At 32.8% G+C, this 12,422-nt stretch overlaps 1 long non-coding RNA gene and 1 pseudogene across 1 annotated transcript; both read right to left on the reverse strand.

The window, feature by feature from the left end:
* Window positions 1-985: 985 nt before the first annotated feature.
* On the reverse strand, window positions 986-2,848 carry LOC133193670 (uncharacterized). Its single transcript, XR_009721969.1, has 4 exons — window positions 2,371-2,848; window positions 1,649-1,724; window positions 1,252-1,322; window positions 986-1,057 (listed from the first exon to the last, which is right to left on the reverse strand). It is a non-coding gene; the product is annotated as an uncharacterized LOC133193670 (long non-coding RNA).
* A 2,301-nt stretch (window positions 2,849-5,149) lies between these two features.
* On the reverse strand, window positions 5,150-7,373 carry LOC133193671 (cytochrome P450 2J3-like; annotated as a pseudogene).
* Window positions 7,374-12,422: the final 5,049 nt, after the last annotated feature.

Raw genomic sequence — 12,422 nt, forward strand, 5'->3', positions numbered from 1 at the left:
GCTTTAGTCTCATGTTTTTGAGTATTTATCAATCAATGCGCAAACAAGATAATCATAGTAAAAACTTTGTAATACAGAAACAGATACTCTGTTAAAGAACAGGTGAACACAATAAACATGCTGAAATTTAGATCTTGTTGTACCCCAAAGCACAGACAGGCGCATACCAGAATGGAAGTGAAATGTACGCAGAGAACGGCTGGGGTCCGCTTTGAGACCCCCAGTGGGTCCAGATGAGGGCTAAGGGGCGAAGTCCCTGGAAGCTCATGGTTTTTACGAAATATTTCATTCAAAATCATGCCATTTCGATTTTCTTTAGAAAATACAAGACATAGTAATATTGTTTTTAACAAAAAGTTAAATACTTCCGTGCAAATTTATTGTACATGTAGAGGCTGAATATTTTTTTAAAAGATATATTGGTATCATCTTTTGGCAACAAATATAATTAAAATAATTTCAATTTTTAACAAAAAAAATATTTCAAATCATATTCTAGTGGATCACAGCATTCAACCGTTGATATTTTCTCAAAGATCTTAAAATAAATTATCAATGTGTTGTAGAAGAATTACAAATTAATGAATGTTTTATTTGGTTTTGGCAATGATTTAATAAAACATTACAATTTTTTTTTATTTTTTTTTTTATAAAGACATGGTAATATAGAATTTGAATTTGAATCGAAACAGTATGAGATAAAATAATTTGAAACACAAATATTTGCTGGATGGTGTTGATATTTTTTCTCTTCTCACAAATCCCCCCCCCCCCATTTTTTTAAATTTGTAAACGATGTGTACGCACCTGCGTATTTGCCTATAAGCAGCTACGCGCCTGTCAGAATACATGCAAGTAAAGATACTCAAATCTTAACAGCCTTCAAACTTTCACACCATTGTACTGTTAAAAATTCAAAGTATTAGTTATCTAAAAAATTTATTTAATTAAAAACAGCCTTTCAAATTCAAAGACAAGCTGTGAAGGGATTTCTGAGCAGGTTCAAAATATTTCAAACAGTCCACAGTTCAAACAGTTCTTCTGGATGAAAGCAATTCTGAAAACAAAATGAAATACCATTATGGAAGGTTCATTGGTGTTTTAAAAAAGTGATACTCAAAACAATGCATTGAGTAATATGGAATTCAAAGCATATACATGACTCTACTGTTTTCATTATCAAAACATTATCAAAACATTTCAATAATCTTGCTAGGAATATGTATGGTTTAGAACTTATATGGAGCATACCTTTTTATTTTATTGGTGGAAACACTTGCTGCCTGAATGAATTGTTCAAATTGTTTGGGAGTACAATGTAGCTACAACACAATATATATGTAATGAGTGAAAAACATAATGATTACTATTGTAGAATGAAATGACATTGCATTGTACAAAACAAACCATGCTGTACTATATTTTCTGAAATTCATAAAATAAATGGAAACAAACTTTTGATACAAAACTTTTCTGGGAAATTGAAACCTTGCAAAAGTAGAATTGGTAGCTATACTTAATTTAAGTAAAAAAAAAATCAATATACTAGAGATAACATTTAATTCTTTCACCTATACAACATTTAAAAAAAAAAAATTAACAATGGCATACTATAAAATTAATGTGAAATGCTTTAGTGTGATCATACCCAGTGGAGAAATTGATGCATCTATTTTGATAGTTCTAGCTGATGTAAATGCTAGTTTTAACCAGTTCTGTGATAGCTACAATGACAAAAGAATTATACATATAAACAGTACATAAATACATGTATATACATATCAGACTGACTAAATGTACATGTAGTCAGACAAATGAAAATTCAAACATTTTATCTTCATTAATGTAGAAATTCTACAAATTTACAGCCTAGTGATATAGATAGTAAAAGTTCTATGATGAATTTAAAATATGAAGCACTGGTAAAAACTAAAATCTTAAAATTCACATATTTTTGATTGCCAGAGGTAAAAATTAAAATTTATAGGGTCTTATACTCTTGTATGTACAGTGCACATACATTGTACACTGTGCAGTTTGACTTCACAAATACACTGTAAGTGTGACTGCATCAAAATTATACTATTTGATATCATGACGTGCTGTGCTTATATTATGTTACATGTTTGTACATGTATGCCAAAGGACAACATCATTGCATATTTAAAAGTGTGCAACTTTCATAATGTGTGTGTTTTTGTGTATGTGTGTGTGTGTGTGTGGGGGGGGGGGGGGGCACATAAGGCACTGCATTGCAGTTTGTGACGGACTGTAACAATACATGTACATCTTATTGTACATGTTCAAGGTTATTTTACATCGATGTAAAGAATAGTATGTCTACATGTTAATACCTATGCACATACACACCTTAATGAACAGAAAGGGGCCTAAGCTAGGGAGGTAGTGCGGATCGTCTCAGTTTTCCATGATTTCCCGAAATAACGTCATCATCTTCTCATCAAAAAGATAAACAAGGCCCAGGTATCTTATTTTATCCCTATTCTCTTTAAAGATTGTCTGATTGTTGCATTTATCCACTGCATATCTCAGCTGCTGTCGCCACGTTTTTAGATGTAAACAACATTCCGTGTCACCGAGTACAAGCGCTTGGCTGAAGCCGAATGCAGCCAAACGACACAATAAAAAGAGAATTATTTCGAAGACGTGTTGTTACTATATAAGAGAAAATCACTAATGTTTATTTATTTAAACATGAAAATACAGACATTCATTACAAATTCTCGCAATCATCATTAAATAGCTTTTTTGAGCTCTATTTCCTTATATGGATCTATCAAGGCGGAGCAACTGTCATGACGTCAAACCTCATTATGACCTCATTACCATATTATCTTCATGTGTAGCCTTAACTGTACTGCGAAAGTTGAAGATGTCCTAACTTTTTAAGAACAAAGTTATAACCTGTACATGTGTATTATTTTCCCCCTAAAATTAGAATGCTGCGTTTCTTTTGCTTTTCAGTATATAAAGAAAATAAAAAAAAAATGTACATATATTCAAAAGTACAAATTATGTATAATTATCAAAAGATTCAAAACAAAGATTATTCGAAAGTTAAGGAGGTTCATAACACTAACATGATCATTTTAACTAAATCTATACTACTATATTAAAATAATAGACTCGAATTTTTGGCCTTTAATACCGATGAATCGGAAGAGTACTCTCTTTTGTTAAATATATTTTAAACATAATTGATACTTGAAGATTACCAATTTGTTTTTATTTTTTCTCAATTAGCCTTCGCTAATTAATAATCAACGAAAATTCCACAAAAAATCCCGGAAATCATCTGGATTTTTTGGATTTTACAATCTTGCGCGTGCGAATTACATTCACGCTAAATCTCGGTGTTCAAATCAGAGAAGACAAAAGAAGTACTAAGTAGATAATTGTATATTTGTTATTTTATAATTTTTCTAATAAGAAATAAGAAATATATATAAGAAATCATAAATATATATGAACAGAATATATAGCAAATTTCCAATGAAAATTTACACGTATTTGTATTATCCATACAAATGTGATATTGTGGCCACGTGGGTAATCATTCGCCATCTCGGAGACACATTTATTATATGTTATTTATGTCTCTGGCCATCTCAACGGGGGCAAAGAGCTCATCATCGTAGGAGCAATATTAATGTAGCTACCCGATTTTATTTTATCCTTCCTTTCTTTTATGCTTTTTTGAGGGGAAGGGGGGGGGGGTTACAACTCCAGCTAGAATCACATCTTAGTGAAGTAAGCATTCTTTTTCCGCCAAAAATTACAAGAACATTATTTTCATTTCTTAACTTTGAAATAAATCGAAGTAATTAAATAACGTCAATATAACCGATATTTTCAATTTGAAATGTATCTAAATGATTGCAACTTGAATTTGTTCGCCATGTTTACTATTACCTTCACTGCTGAAATTTATAACGCGGTAAATATGAAACATAAACTAAGGGCAAAGAAATATTTGATTCCATGCAAAAAATTCACATTATATTTCTTAGAAGTGCAGTGAAATCAATAGCATTATTGTAGGTTTATAGCTTTGTTATGAAAATACATGTAATGACCTCTGACCCTGGTCTGTCAACAATACGGTGAACACCCCCCCTGCAATGCTTGCGCCGTGCATTTCCCACGTGAACCATCAAAGAAAGCATTTTATTGTTTATATCTAAATTCACCTCTAAAAATTTCTTTAACTTTCAAAAAAAAAAGTGGATGAAATATGTAAATTATTGTTATTGATCTTCAGTACGTTATATAGAAGGGACAGCAGCCTGTTCTTCTAAATATGTAAAGGTTGTCATGGTAACTACGCTTTATAGGTATCAGCAGTGCTGAACTCTTTGTTGTTGTCATATTTTCAATGAATATCCATAATTTCTTTTATTAAATTTGTTTGGAAAGGTGAAATTTATGTAAGCTCCGGTGTGATTCTAACTCATGACTTGATTTATAGCTAAGTGGTGGTCAAAGCCATTCTGCGCTACGCCGTTACGCAACAATTTTGCAAAAAAAAAAACAAAAAAACAAAAAAAAACAAAAAAAAAAAAAAAAAACAAACAAACAAACAAACAAACAAAAAAACAAAAACAAAAATCAAAACAAAACAAAAACAAAAAAATCCCAGAATTATATTCACATTCACTGTTTATCTCAAAAGTACCTTACAATATCAATGTGTCGATGTATCTATTTTGTAAATGTCCGATATGCACATGGATGCATTCATAACAATGTCAACCCGTGCACGCACGGGTCAAAGTCTAGTGATAGTTATTTTAATTTAGATTTTTGAGATAAGCGAAAGATAATAGGTTTTAAACTGCTTTGCTTAGGTAGAAACTAGAAGAACATTACACATTATTTAATAACTCCAACATGTCGAACATTGCTACATTTTAATTTGATCTTCAATAGATTTCGATGATAATTTTCGAAGTGAGGCATTTTTCTATTTGAATACTTTCATCCTTACAAATGTACAAGTGAATGAAGAAAATATTAACAATTATTAAAATGTACAAATTATAATGATAAAGAGATTCAAGTCCAACTTATTCTAGATCATATAAAACCATATTTATGATCATTTAAGCTGTAACTGTACAGTCACGTAAATACTTCTAAGTGCGTTCAATGGCGCAGATATTGAAGGGGTGAGGCCCGTGGATTATTCCAAAGAACCCGGTGAGGGACGGGATCTGGTGATTGGGGGATGCCTTCAGCTCAAATCTCTGAACAATGGTTACAAGGAACAGAAATAGTTCCATTCTAGCCAGAGATTCCCCAAAGCACACACGACGTCCTGAAAAATAATCAAAGATCAAATAAAACTTGCATTGCCAGAATTGAAAAAAAAATACCCCCGCCTTTTTTCATTTAAAAATTAATTTAACATTATTTTACATGACTGATGATATTTGCCATCATCTTATAATATAATACCCTTAATTTCCCCTTTATAACTAAATTAATTAAAAATCCTTACCTAATGAGAATGGAATGACTGCCTTATCGTTCCCTTGACGCTTCCCCTGTGAGTTCAGAAACCTTTCTGGTTTGAAGTGTTTGGGATCGGGAAACATATCATCATCATTTAGGACGGAGTCCATCATTGCCACACGGTGGCGCCTTTTGGGATTGTAAAACCATTCCATGTAACATCATACGAAGTTGTGTGGGGAAGGGACAGGGGAGCTATGTTTCCCAGTCTTAACGTTTCTGTAATGACTGCGTCACTATAGGGCAGGTTGTCGCGATCAGTAAGGCTGACTGGACGGGAACCGATGACGTCATCAATTTCTTTTCTCATCTTAGCTTGAGCCTCTGGAAAGTTGACGAGAAAAGTCATCGCCCATTTTAATGTGGTAGTTGTTGTTTCTGAACCAGCGATGAAAAAATCGCGTAGAGTACAGATCAACTGTTCCTCTGTAAAGAATACCCCCAAAAAATATCATTTTACGTCATTTTATTTTCCAAGAATTATTTAACAATCAGTCGTCCAGACGACTCATAATATAATTTAATCTCAATAAAATTTATGTTGACATTTACCAGTGAATGTTGTTTCCTCATTTTGTTGTTGCTTAGCTTGCTCTAGAAGATAAGCATCAATGTAATCCCTGATATTTATCCCGTCGAAGGTCTCTTGGTGTTCTTTCAAAATGCCCTTAACAAAGTTTTGGATTGAATTCTCTAACCTTTCAAGTTTCCTTGCGCCAAAAACATCACCCGGCAATCGTCCCAGTATTGGAAACATGTTTAACAGTGGATTACGAGGCTCGGCAAAGATTTGAGTGACCAGAGTCAACAGATGTTGAAAGTTAGCGTCAGAGTGTTCGTAGCGTTTTCCGAAAGCAATTGAACACATGATATTCGAGATGCTCACGTGGATATACTCGTTTGGATCGAAATGTCCGCCTTTCAGCGCAGCGATTTGGTCGGTGAAACAAGTGGCTTCCTCCATTATTTGGGTTTCAAGACTGCGTTTCCCAAAGCCAAAACTTCGAAGTGTTGTCAAAGCAAATGTTCTGTGTTCTTTCCAATTTTCCCCTGAACTACCCACTACGCCTAAAAGAGAGAAAAAAGTTTTAAATGGGCTCATATTAATAGCGATGACTGCAATATTACTTAGAAAAAAAGTACAATACAGTCTCACTTAATGTTCAGACAAATTAAAGTAACAGTAAATTAGAAACTCGACCATGTTCCTTGAGGATGTATCTCGTTAGGTAGTTGGACGGACGGTCCGAGAATGCGTCGGCCTTTTTGATGAATATCTCTCTTAGGTTTTCAAGGCCATTGATATAAATAAGGTGACGTCCAAACCGTGTTATTCTGAAAACATCTCCGTACTTTGCGCGCATTTCTCTAACGGCATCTCTCATGTTAGGAATCTTTTGAAAATTTATGGCGGATCCAATGATGGGCCATGTTGACGGACCAGGAGGAAGATTTTTGCTTGTCCTGGTCAAGTAAAACAACAAAAGAATTACAGCAATAATAAGTCCTATTGAAACTTCTACACTCTCAATTAAATCCAACATGGTTCTTCTTAATTGTCCATTTAAGTGGTTAAGTACAGTTGATCTTGCAATTAAGTTTTCCCCTCTTTCTTTCAAGGTTACTTTTGTTTACATCAGCCAGCTGTTTTATCGACAGAACAGTCTATTTATATGACCAGTAAGGTGTGTTTGGATCCTCAGAGGATTGGTTTACCGTAAGTAAAGAATGCTATCACCCCTCCATAATAAACTAATCTTGTTTTTGGTGCAGTTTATTAACCAACAACATAGGACAAGGAAAATAAGGCTGTATTGTTTGACAAGTTCTCTTTTTCTCGATAAAGTGAGAGACCTCACGTTATCTGAAACGAATTAATTATAAAATATTAAGCAATTTAAATACTTTCATAAACCTACGTTTCCCACGATATTTCGTGTATTGTAACGATTGATTTTTGACTGTATATTATTAAAATGTGTTTATCTACTTGTGAGCTTAATTTATACCGACCGGAAGATTCATTCATCATTATTATATGTTTAAACTACATTGAAATTTGTTGTACATCATTGTTTTACCTTATTTATCATGTTTATAAGTCATTCCATATTTGTAATTGTACTTTCGTTTCCTATTACTTCCGATCTTGGGAATTTATGAACAGGTTTTACCCGAAATGTGTCGTGATTGGGGTTATGCTACGTCACATTTGGTTATGCTACATGTACGTCACATTAACGTTAACGTTTATTTTTGTAGCCAGTTTTATTTAAGTTTTGGGATTATAGTGAATAGACGTAGAACATGTAGAAAATTAGTTACAGTTACATTTGAAGTCCAGACATGTGGATTTTAATTCAGTTTTAGTCGCTTCCAGACCATCCTTGAAATTTCGAGGTAATACTACAGTGTTTACGGTAGTTCCGGATCAGTTTTCTTTTATACATTGGTAGTGAAAATTAATAACGAGATTAATATAAATATTTACGTACTGTTAAGAGCCCCATTCTCGTACCTTTCATATAAAATGAGATTTGTTAATTTATTACTCTGCTTTCGTAAGTAACTGAAGTGTATTTAACAACTAAAATTACGACAGTTTCGAATCACTTACGACAGTTGCGGATCACGCTAATTACCATTAGGCACTCCCTACCTTGATTGTTTAAAATATATATATTACTATACTATATAGTATAGTAGATATATATTCTAAACAATTAAGCTGGGGAGTGCCTATTCTTATATTACCAGTAACGGGATGTTTCGCACCAGTGCATGGTTTGTACATGATGGTTTGCGCCGATTCTCTTTTGCGCTGATATGGTTCATTCCGAATACATTAATATGCTATTTATGTTGAGTTTATTATAAGATATGTAAATAAATATAAATTTTTTAACATATTTTTTTTTTCACAGAATGGAATAGAAATTAGGAAATTAAACTCTTTATCTAGGCCTTATTTAGAAAGATGAAGAAATAGAAAATAAATTTCAACTGTTATATCAATTTGTTTTTTTTTTATCGGAAATATTTCAATAATTTGTCATTATGTATAATTATGAATATGGATTATGCAGTTAAAGTATGATAATCATTCATCTTTTAGGAAAAAAGTTAAATTAATTTAATATCGAACACCTGATCAGATTCCAACGAACCAGGCATTATTTTAAAGTTTTGAAGCTGGTGATATAAAAAATGATATATATTGGTGGATTTATTATAACAGAAGTAAATGTGATTTAAATCGAAATAAATATCAGACATGCATGTTTTTCGAAAAATAGATAGAAGTATAGATCGAAGCACCCATACAGTAAACTGTTGTAATGAATTAAGATTTAAAAAAAAAATCATTTATTAGTTGAATATCACCAACAATTTACAGTGGATTATAGAGGTTTAAAAAAACAATGTACAAAATGATAGTTACGGAGTTTACTTTTTCTTTAAGATACAAGAAAATTATATAACAATTTTTTCTACATTGCAAATCCTTTTAAATACGCAGTTCTGACATGTACGTGACTGTGTTGTCAGTATTCTGTGATGGAATGAGATTGAATAAAAAAAAAGAAATTAAATATTTTATTTTAATTTTATTTTGATAATATGTTCACTACATAAAAGTGATCATACAAAATAATACAGTTAACGTGATTAAACGATGTTTGAGACAAATGAATCCTTCTTGCGGAGTGAAGTGATCCGGAACAGCAGTAACGGTGGGTTCACAAAGTTTATTTGTTTTAAATATACAGGTTTAATTGATATAAGTTTCTTATATATGGTGAAGTAGAATATATAACAAGTAAACATTTTATGAGGTTCAATCAATTCCTTACTCGTCTTATGTATAACAGAAAGAACAACTCTTCTTAAAAAGCACGTGTAAAACTGTCAAAACACCGATCTTCGTCTTTGGGGCGCTTTATTTCTGACGCAACTAAGTATCGAAATCGTGCATGGTAAAGTTCGATTTTTTATTGGAAGTAGTAATACCCCCTATTCTTCGCGTGTGATATATCGATAATAAATTTTCCTCAACAATTATTTTTTAAAGAATTATTACACAAAAAAGTGATCCGGAACTACCGATGATCCGGAACTACCGTAAGCACTGTAGTACGCAAGTTTCGAGATTGTAGCTCTCCAACGATAGAGGCACAAAAAGTATTTATATCAGCATGGAAGTGGGACAGGTTATCGATGTACACAAACGTGCATATATAATGGACGATGGCTAGAGCTTTAAAATGTATTTAAATAATGTTATGGAAAGACATAATGTCAAATAGTGATGATTTTGATGATTATATTGATCTAATAGTATACTTTACGTGTTTCACAAAATTTACTTTTAATTAAGATACTTGATATCAAAAGAACCCTCATAGTTTTTTGTGAAAAAGACGCTTCTTTGATTACAAACATTTTCCTAAAAAAAAATTATGGATCTTGTGAAATTATTATTATAATAAGGGAATAAGTCGATTTGTCATTCAGATTGCCGACGTGCAATTATCAGATGCGCTTGTATAGGAGATCCATGTCTCTTCCCTCGTCTGATGTCTTAATCCACTGATATTTTCTTTTTAGTTCCGATTTTTTTTTTTAGTAGAAAAACAAATTGATGCCGTTATTAAAATTCGGTTATTTTCGAGTTGATGAGAGCATCCCGATAGACAGTTATGACAGACCGGTATATCGATGATATAACGTATCCAATATAACTGTCCCACCTGCCGGTTTACGCAGACACCCCCCCCCCCCCACGTGACGAAAGAACGCACCAAGGGAAATAATCTCGAAACTTCCGTATTGAAATTTGTATGATTACTGCGGGGTTTTTCCTTTGGAGACCACTGTGTTTTTATTTTTGATACACCATGACTAATTGTGCTCTAACAACCATGCTCTCTCAAGACAGAACACGCCAGGGTAATGATGCAACAACTCCAATGACCCTTGACCTTACATTGATATAGAAAAAGAATATAAACAAAAGTAGCTGACTTAATAAGCAAAATACAAACACATATAAACATAGTGAAGGTATTCCTTTCCTTAGGTCTACATAAAAAAAATCTAAATTTTGCACGTCAATTTTTAAGGGAGCCGACTGGGGTTTTATTGTGTGAAAACTACTACAGAGAAACTCTTTAATTTTATACCATATGTACCTTACATTGACTTCAGTATATATGCCAAGTTTAGTTAAAATCTACCGTCTGGTTATTTTTTAGGGACCATCTCAAAATACAGGTACATTTACTATAGGATTATATAGGAAAATGCCATTTTTTCGCACTTCGGAGCAAATTAGATACAAATGCTACTATAGACTTTTTGATGGGTAACACTATATTGTACATTTTACGAAAGAAACACAAAATTCTACCGTTTGGTTTCCAGATGGGAACATCTCAAAATGTAAAAATTCGTGATATTTTCCTGTTCTTCTGGCGTACAACAAAACATGTCAGATACCACAGATTTACATAAAAAAAATAATAAAAATGATTGCGAGATTCTCAATTTCCTATGTTTAAAATTTCAAGAGCATCTATTTATTCCTTTTCATTTTATGACATAATTAATTACCCCGCTTAAGGAATCTCGGTTATTCATGACGTCAAAAACACACTATTACGACGTCTATCTACCCATCATTTGAAAAATCGTTTAAAAAATCAGTTATTTAAAAATGTAATTAGATTTTTTAACCTGATATTCCTAAATTTGTTAATTTTTATAAATTATGTCAAAAAAAGTTGCTTTAAAATAGTTAATACGCTTTATTTTACTATGCTGCGCGAAGTATTGCGCAATGAAAACCCCAGTCGGCCCCCTCAAATCCAAAATGGAATTCACACAAGCACAATTTTTTTTTTTTTTTTTTATAAATGAATGTTTTCGTCGATCTCATAAACTTGAAGCGTAACAAACCACACACGATGTAGTAACAGGAAGCGATGTGGATATTCCTTGTTTTCTAATTCCAACACAAATCGCTGCTTCCAGGAATCGCTGTTCATCTAGGTCAAAAGTGGACATTTTCCCGTGTCGCACGCCTCTCCTTGATTGACCTGAAGGTTTAAATTGCCATTTGATATTTTTACGAGTGTTGGGATTTTTTTTTTTTTGGAGAGTCTATCAAACGCTGAATTTCATGATCGGACACTTGTATAAACCTTTCATTTATCGTCTTCGTCTCGACCTCGGGATTGGTGAACTTAGTCCCCATCATGTCTAAAATATCACCTATATCGAAACCCATAATAGGTTCAATTTTTAGTTCCGGTAGATCAAACGTCATACTTCCCAAAGAATATTCAACCCGTATCTGGTTTCCTTAATGATCTAAGGAATTTTCTTTCAGAATTTCAGTTTCCGTGTCTAAGAAATGCGAAAGCATAAAATCACAACCGTCATCCATGGCGTTCAGAATTGAATGGACGAGGTAGAAAGTTCAAGAAATACAGCGCGCTTATACTTTTCGAATCACGTGCTCCTTTTTCATTGGTCATATAAAATGGTACGATGAAGTTTTGATAGATCATGGATAACTCAGTGCAAGAGAATATAGTTGAATCACGTGCTATAAACGTGAAATTGATAGATCTTGGGTAGCTCAATACCTGAGAACAATGATACAAAACATAGAGAGTACCTTTTAACTCGTGCATCTTCAAATATCATGATCAGACTCAGGGGACAAGTCCCCTCGTCTGATATCTGAAGATACACTCGTTAAAAGGTACTATATATATTATTTATTTATTATTTATGAAATTGGATATTAGAAATTAACTAGTAAACTTTATCCGAACTTCGGGGGTCCTGTAAATCTAACAAATGGCGTTGTGCGAGCATAT

Source organism: Saccostrea echinata, unplaced genomic scaffold, assembly GCF_033153115.1.
Source record: "Saccostrea echinata isolate AGI-Se365-2 ecotype Australia unplaced genomic scaffold, CSIRO_AGI_Sech_v1 ptg000028l, whole genome shotgun sequence".
NCBI lineage: Eukaryota > Metazoa > Mollusca > Bivalvia > Ostreida > Ostreidae > Saccostrea > Saccostrea echinata.